The sequence below is a fragment of the Sciurus vulgaris genome, assembly GCF_902686455.1.
Source record: "Sciurus vulgaris genome assembly, chromosome: 8".
NCBI classification, from domain to species: Eukaryota; Metazoa; Chordata; class Mammalia; order Rodentia; family Sciuridae; genus Sciurus; species Sciurus vulgaris.
The window spans coordinates 98,838,354-98,844,066 of record NC_136468.1 but is presented as its reverse complement, the minus strand read 5'-3'; the positions used below and the strand labels follow the sequence as shown (position 1 = coordinate 98,844,066).

Genomic DNA, 5,713 nt, shown 5'->3' with positions numbered 1-5,713 from the left:
GACCTCAACAAAATCCCCATCTTGAGGTCCCTTGAATGGGAAGTATGGCAAAATTGAGGCAAAAAAAGTATTCTCAAACTCTGTCTTCAGTTCTTACCATATATTCCACAGAAAAAGAAGTTGCAGCCATGTACTACTGTGTGGGTGGGATACACAATATTAGAATTGTTGAGACAGCCCACACAAGATCCCTTCCTTGGGCCTGCACCCTCCCACTCCTTCCCTACTGAGGCGACCACAACCAGCTCCACAGCTGGCCTCCCAGGCTCAGGCTGCCTTCTCTGTAGCCCCCTGGGCTCTCCAGAAGCTTACACTCAAGTTCACAGCAGGACCTGGACACTGCACTTCCAAATCTTCACTTGACTCTATTTCCCAACCAATTCTAGCTCTGTCTGTGGACTGAGAGGCACAGGCTTTGTTAGTGTTCATCATACCAGCATCCAGAGACATTTGGTAAGTGCAAGGTGCAGGTAGAAGGGGACTCACGGTGTGCCATTGTTGTCACACATAATGAAGACAGCCCCTGTGCAGTGCACCCATCTCTGGTCCACTGTACCATGAAGAAGCTGAAGCTTAGAGGAAAGGAGCCTAATGGACCACTAAAGACCAGAAGTCATGCCCCTTGAACTAGGCTGAAGGGTTTAAGAATTGCAATTCTGGAAGTGAATGAGGGGATATCTGGGACATATTAGTATGGACCAGATGTCCTCTATATGGGAGATGTGGGGAAGAGGATTCTTCAAGTAGGACCCTGGTAGTATAGAGTTAGAGACACTGAGGCAATAAAATAGGTCCACAACACTGGAATAACCCTTGATCCTGCCTGTCAAAGAGAGAGAAGCTGCCAAAATCAGAAAAGCGAACATTGCATGTATAAGTGCTTTAAGACAGTTATCAATTCTTGACATATTTCAGCTCCTTTAATCCACACTGCTGTCAGGTCTATTCTGTGATTGTTGTTATGCATATCTGACTCAGGAGATAAGTGAAGCACTGAGTGGTTCAGGTCCAAGTCACAAAGCTGGTCCATGGCAGGTGGGGTTTGGGACCCAGGTAATCTGGCTCCTCTAGACTATTATGCTAAATTGTTTATTTGTTTCAGGGGGATTAAATGAACGAGGTATAGTTCTTTTTTAAAAATTATTTTATTTTATTTGTTCTAATTAGTTCTACATGACAGTAGAATGCATTTATACATTTTGATAGGTCATACATAAATAGAGTATAATTTCTCATTTTTCTGATTGTGCATATTGCGGGATCACATTGGTCATGCGGTCATACATGTACTTGAGGTAATAATGTCTGTTTCACTCTTCTTATCCAATGGAGGAGACAGCAGACCATCCTGAAATATTAATTGTTACAAATTATTACTGAGTGCTGAAGCCCATGCCCTGGATGTGTCTTTACAGAATACATGAAATGTGAATACATTACTAATTGAATAAGAAATCTTCTTACTTTCTATTTTTAATGTTAGTGTTTACCATGGTCTTCTGTAAAGAATGTACATATCTCTCTATAATTTCCTATACATAGTGTTGAGCTTAATAAACATACCCAAGATAACATTAACATATTTATTCTCCCTGTTCTCCTATTTCCTATATGGATGCTATTTTGCTTAATTTTATGTGTATTTGAAGGAAATAGAGGGATTTGCAGGTTAGGCAGAAGTAAGAGCTGGAATTCATCATATGAATCATCAGCTCTTCTTTTCCTATCTTTCTTGGGCTTGTGTTTCTCTGATTCACATCCTGATCTAGGCTGTTTCTGACCATGACCAATTTTTAAAGGCAGGATCTTTGCTTTCATGAGCCTGAACATAAACTTCCTAGTTCCCTATATTTTTATGCATGTCAAAGAAAAATAAGCACCTGGGAGATACACACTAAATGTAGGAAGATGAGTCTTTACTAAGAGGAATGGATGGAAAATATGAATTAATCTTTTCCAAATAACTTTGCTAAATTCTCTGCATGGATTTTCTCATGTAAGGTAGAGATCACTGTGCCTTAGTAATGTAGTATCTCCAGAGGAGCTGGCTTTAGGAAAAAAAATTATAGCAGATTTTAATATGATCCCTAGAAAAAATAGTGACACCATCAGAGATGAATGAAAAGGCAAATAATTTGTGTTGCATTCCAATGATAGAAACATGATAACTTAAAAATGACATTTTGTGCATTTATAATAAAAGTGAAAATGTTTTTAATCAAACATAAAATAACACATAAAGTATGAATATGTGTATATTAACTCTCAAATACAGAAATGTCTGTATTAATGAAGATCATAAAATGAAAAAAAAAAGTAGCTGGGTGTGGGTGCGCATGCTTGTAATCCCAGCAGCTCAGGAGGCTGAGGCAGAAGGATCATGAGTTCAAAGCCAGCCTCAGCAAAAGTGAGGCACTAAGCAACTCAGTGAGACCCAGTCTCTAAATAAAATACAAAATAGGGCTGGGGTTGAGTGCCCCTGAATTCAATCCCAAGGAAAAAAAGTACTGGAGTCTTAAGATAGGGTTTATTTCCTAACAGGGTGAATGGGTTATTTCTTCTTTATACTTTACCCTATTTTCTACATTTTCAAAAGAGAGCTTCTATAATTTTTACAATTAAAATATTGTTTAACAAAGCCATTTCCCTTTGTCTTAAGATAGTGAATATACAACTTGAAAGCTTCATCAAGGGTTACTACGTACCAGGTACAACTATCTATACTTTTTGCTCATCATCATTTTTATGAGAGTGTAGTTTCTTATGTCTCTAAAAATATTTATGTAATTACAGATGTAGAAACTGAGAAAAAAAATTGTATAATTCAGTTTACATCAGAGAGGGTTAGTAGTCAATAGGGGTGCTCATTATCATGTCAGTAATTAGGATGTTTACCAAATTCTTTTAAGGACCTGCTATGTTTTCAAACATAAGGCTTACAAAGAGAAGAGAACATGGAACTGTGAAGGCCATCTAAAGTAAAATATGTGCAATGATCCAGATGTTTTACAATATAAGTATTATAAAAATGCTTAAAAGTAAACAATGAGGGTTTTTATCATCATCATTTTGTAGCACATTTACTCAGATGTCTTCAGTGAGCACCTGTTACTTACCCAAGCATTACGGCTGGGGCTAAGTCATTTTTATCCTCCTCTTCTTACCTGTCACAGGAAGATCACTATAACACCACCTCTCAGGATTGGTAACACTGAAAATGACAGAAAAAGAATTTAAAACAACTTCAGTCACTCTTCAGTAGACGTTGGGTGTGTTAGTAATTGTAAAGCCTTATTGTCACAAGTAAAAACAAACAATACTTAACAATAACCCTTTCTTTGACAGTATATGTGAAAAAAATCCACAGTTGTTTATCTAGTGCACTAAGGAGCCCCAGAAAGCAGTGAAGAGGTGTCCACAGTGAGATGCCCATGCTAGATCTTAGAGAATTCCCCAGCAGACTTGTAGGACTCAGAATAATTGCAGGACTCAGAATAATTTCCCCATTATTATGGGGAAAGAGACATGGATGCATGGTATTCCAGGGACGGAATACCACACAGCCTCTGAAATCAGTGTATTATGAATTTAGCAGCAAAATTAGAAAATATGCACATTATAATACAAAGAAAAGTTTATGAAGTATATAATAACTTCTGAAAATGTACATTTGTTTTGATAGAAGGATTTTCTTAAAAAAGGGAATATAGTTGCTCAAAATTTTAAGAATGATCATTCTCAAGGTAAGAGGTTATTAAGTTCTTCCACACTGTTTCTTAATTTTGCATGTTTTCCTGAACAAGAAACTATGGTTTTGTTTTAAAAATATTTTTGAAAAGTAATTTTATCTTGATATATGATAACAGTAATACTAAGAATGGATAACATCATTGAAGATTCATGATGTGTCGGGTACTAATATCTGAGCATTTTATGCATTACCCTTGTGTAATATGATAATTTAAGCCTCTTAACACCTCTAAAAATACATATGTAGGCACCATATACATGTGGACACTGAGGCCCCAAATCTTAAATACCTCAGTTATGTTCTGTAGGGTTAAGTGATATAGGAGGGCATTAATTGTCTCCAGTCCTAAAAAATAACATTCATATAGATTATTTAAATACCTGTATTATTGCTCCCAATTATTTAGTCAGAATAAAAGAACATAAAGTCAATTATGCAAATCCCACTATATATATAATGATATATCTCTATATGTAGGAATAATACCAATCAATCTTATATCTATTCATAAGTATGCAGAAAAACTCAGTTTTTTTGTTTTTTTGTTTTTGTGTGTGTGTGTGTGTGTGTGTGTGCGTGGTGCTGAGGATTGAACCCAGGGCCTTGTGCATGTGAAGCAAACTCAGAATTTTTAATGAACCACTTAACCCTTTCTCCAATGCCCTCCTTTTCCAAATGGAGATGATCATAACACCCACACACAGGACTATGGAGAGGGTTAGATGAAATAACATAAGGAAACATCTTGCACTTTGTTTCAAAAGTAGCAAGCCCTCAATGGCTATTAGATGCTTTATTAACCTTAAAGCCATCATTGAGGATTAAATATAACATTGATTTGAGATCACTCCTCCACACAACAAATGTTCATGAGAATTCCATGGACCAGGAAAAGTAGAAGCTGATTTCTAGAGATTTCTTTTTCACACCTGTCAGTAATTCCAGTGACGTTCCTTCCTAGACGCACCCAGACTATGAAAGAAATGTGATTTCTCTGAGTGATAATCTGCTTGGGGACATCCCAATTGCTTTAAAAAAACACACACAAAATACTCTCATGCTTGTGTATTTGGCATATTAAAAAAATTGTCAATGAAAGCATCTGATTCTCTTGGTTGTGTTATTAAAAAATTAAGGTCAGGATTCTTTTCTGAGTTCTCACTGAAGAGCAGATCACAGACAGACATGATGACAGAACATATCAGCCATGCATTCATAGCTCCCAAGTAGTGCGAAATGGCAGAGGTAAAGAAAGTACCACCCCTCCTCCAAACCCAGCTGAACCTGTACATACCAGGGAGTCTTTCCACATAGTAAACACACACAGTCAATCTGTTCAGCTCATGTGGTGCAGGAAACCCCAGAACCACTCATAACTGCAGCAGATCACAAAGAACCCAGGAAATCACCTAACCCTCCACTTTTCTGAGACACCAGAATAGCCACACCCTCCTGCACTGACCCCAGACCTCAGGTCACAGGACCCCCACTTTCTCACCCTTTCCCTGAGCTACCAGCCTTGCAAATGGAATGCCACTCCTGAAAGCAGTCATCCTGTCTTCCCTCTGGGCTTCCTTCTGAGTAGCCCGCCCCCCCCCATCACTTCAGTTTCCAGGAGAGAAGGAAGTCATTCTTTTTTGTAGCTTCTTCAGATATCATTTGTTCATAGAAAACTCTCTTGTTTGCTTGCAGTTGAACTTGGGCAATTGAAGCAACCTGACATATCAATTTCCAGAGCAACAGATAAGTGTCCACATACCTTATAAGATGTTGTTCAAAGAGAGCCTCCAACTAACCTTATGCTGGTATTGACAGAAACCAAATTGAGGCTTAGCGCCTCTGTTATATGCCTGGACAACTACTCAAAATGATTTAGGTGGGAAGAACACATATGAGTCCAGTAAAAATACAAACACTTCCATTTTGATCTTGACAATAAATTTCTTAGAGAAAGAAAATGAG

The 5,713-nt window shown here is 37.7% G+C and overlaps 1 long non-coding RNA gene across 1 annotated transcript; it reads right to left on the bottom strand.

Moving 5' to 3' along the window:
• Positions 1–1,193: 1,193 nt before the first annotated feature.
• Positions 1,194–5,127, bottom strand: LOC306667127. The gene is made up of 3 exons (XR_013765452.1): positions 5,046–5,127; positions 3,117–3,211; positions 1,194–1,348 (listed from the first exon to the last, which is right to left on the bottom strand). It is a non-coding gene; the product is annotated as an uncharacterized lncRNA (long non-coding RNA).
• Between the last annotated feature and the right edge of the window lie 586 nt (positions 5,128–5,713).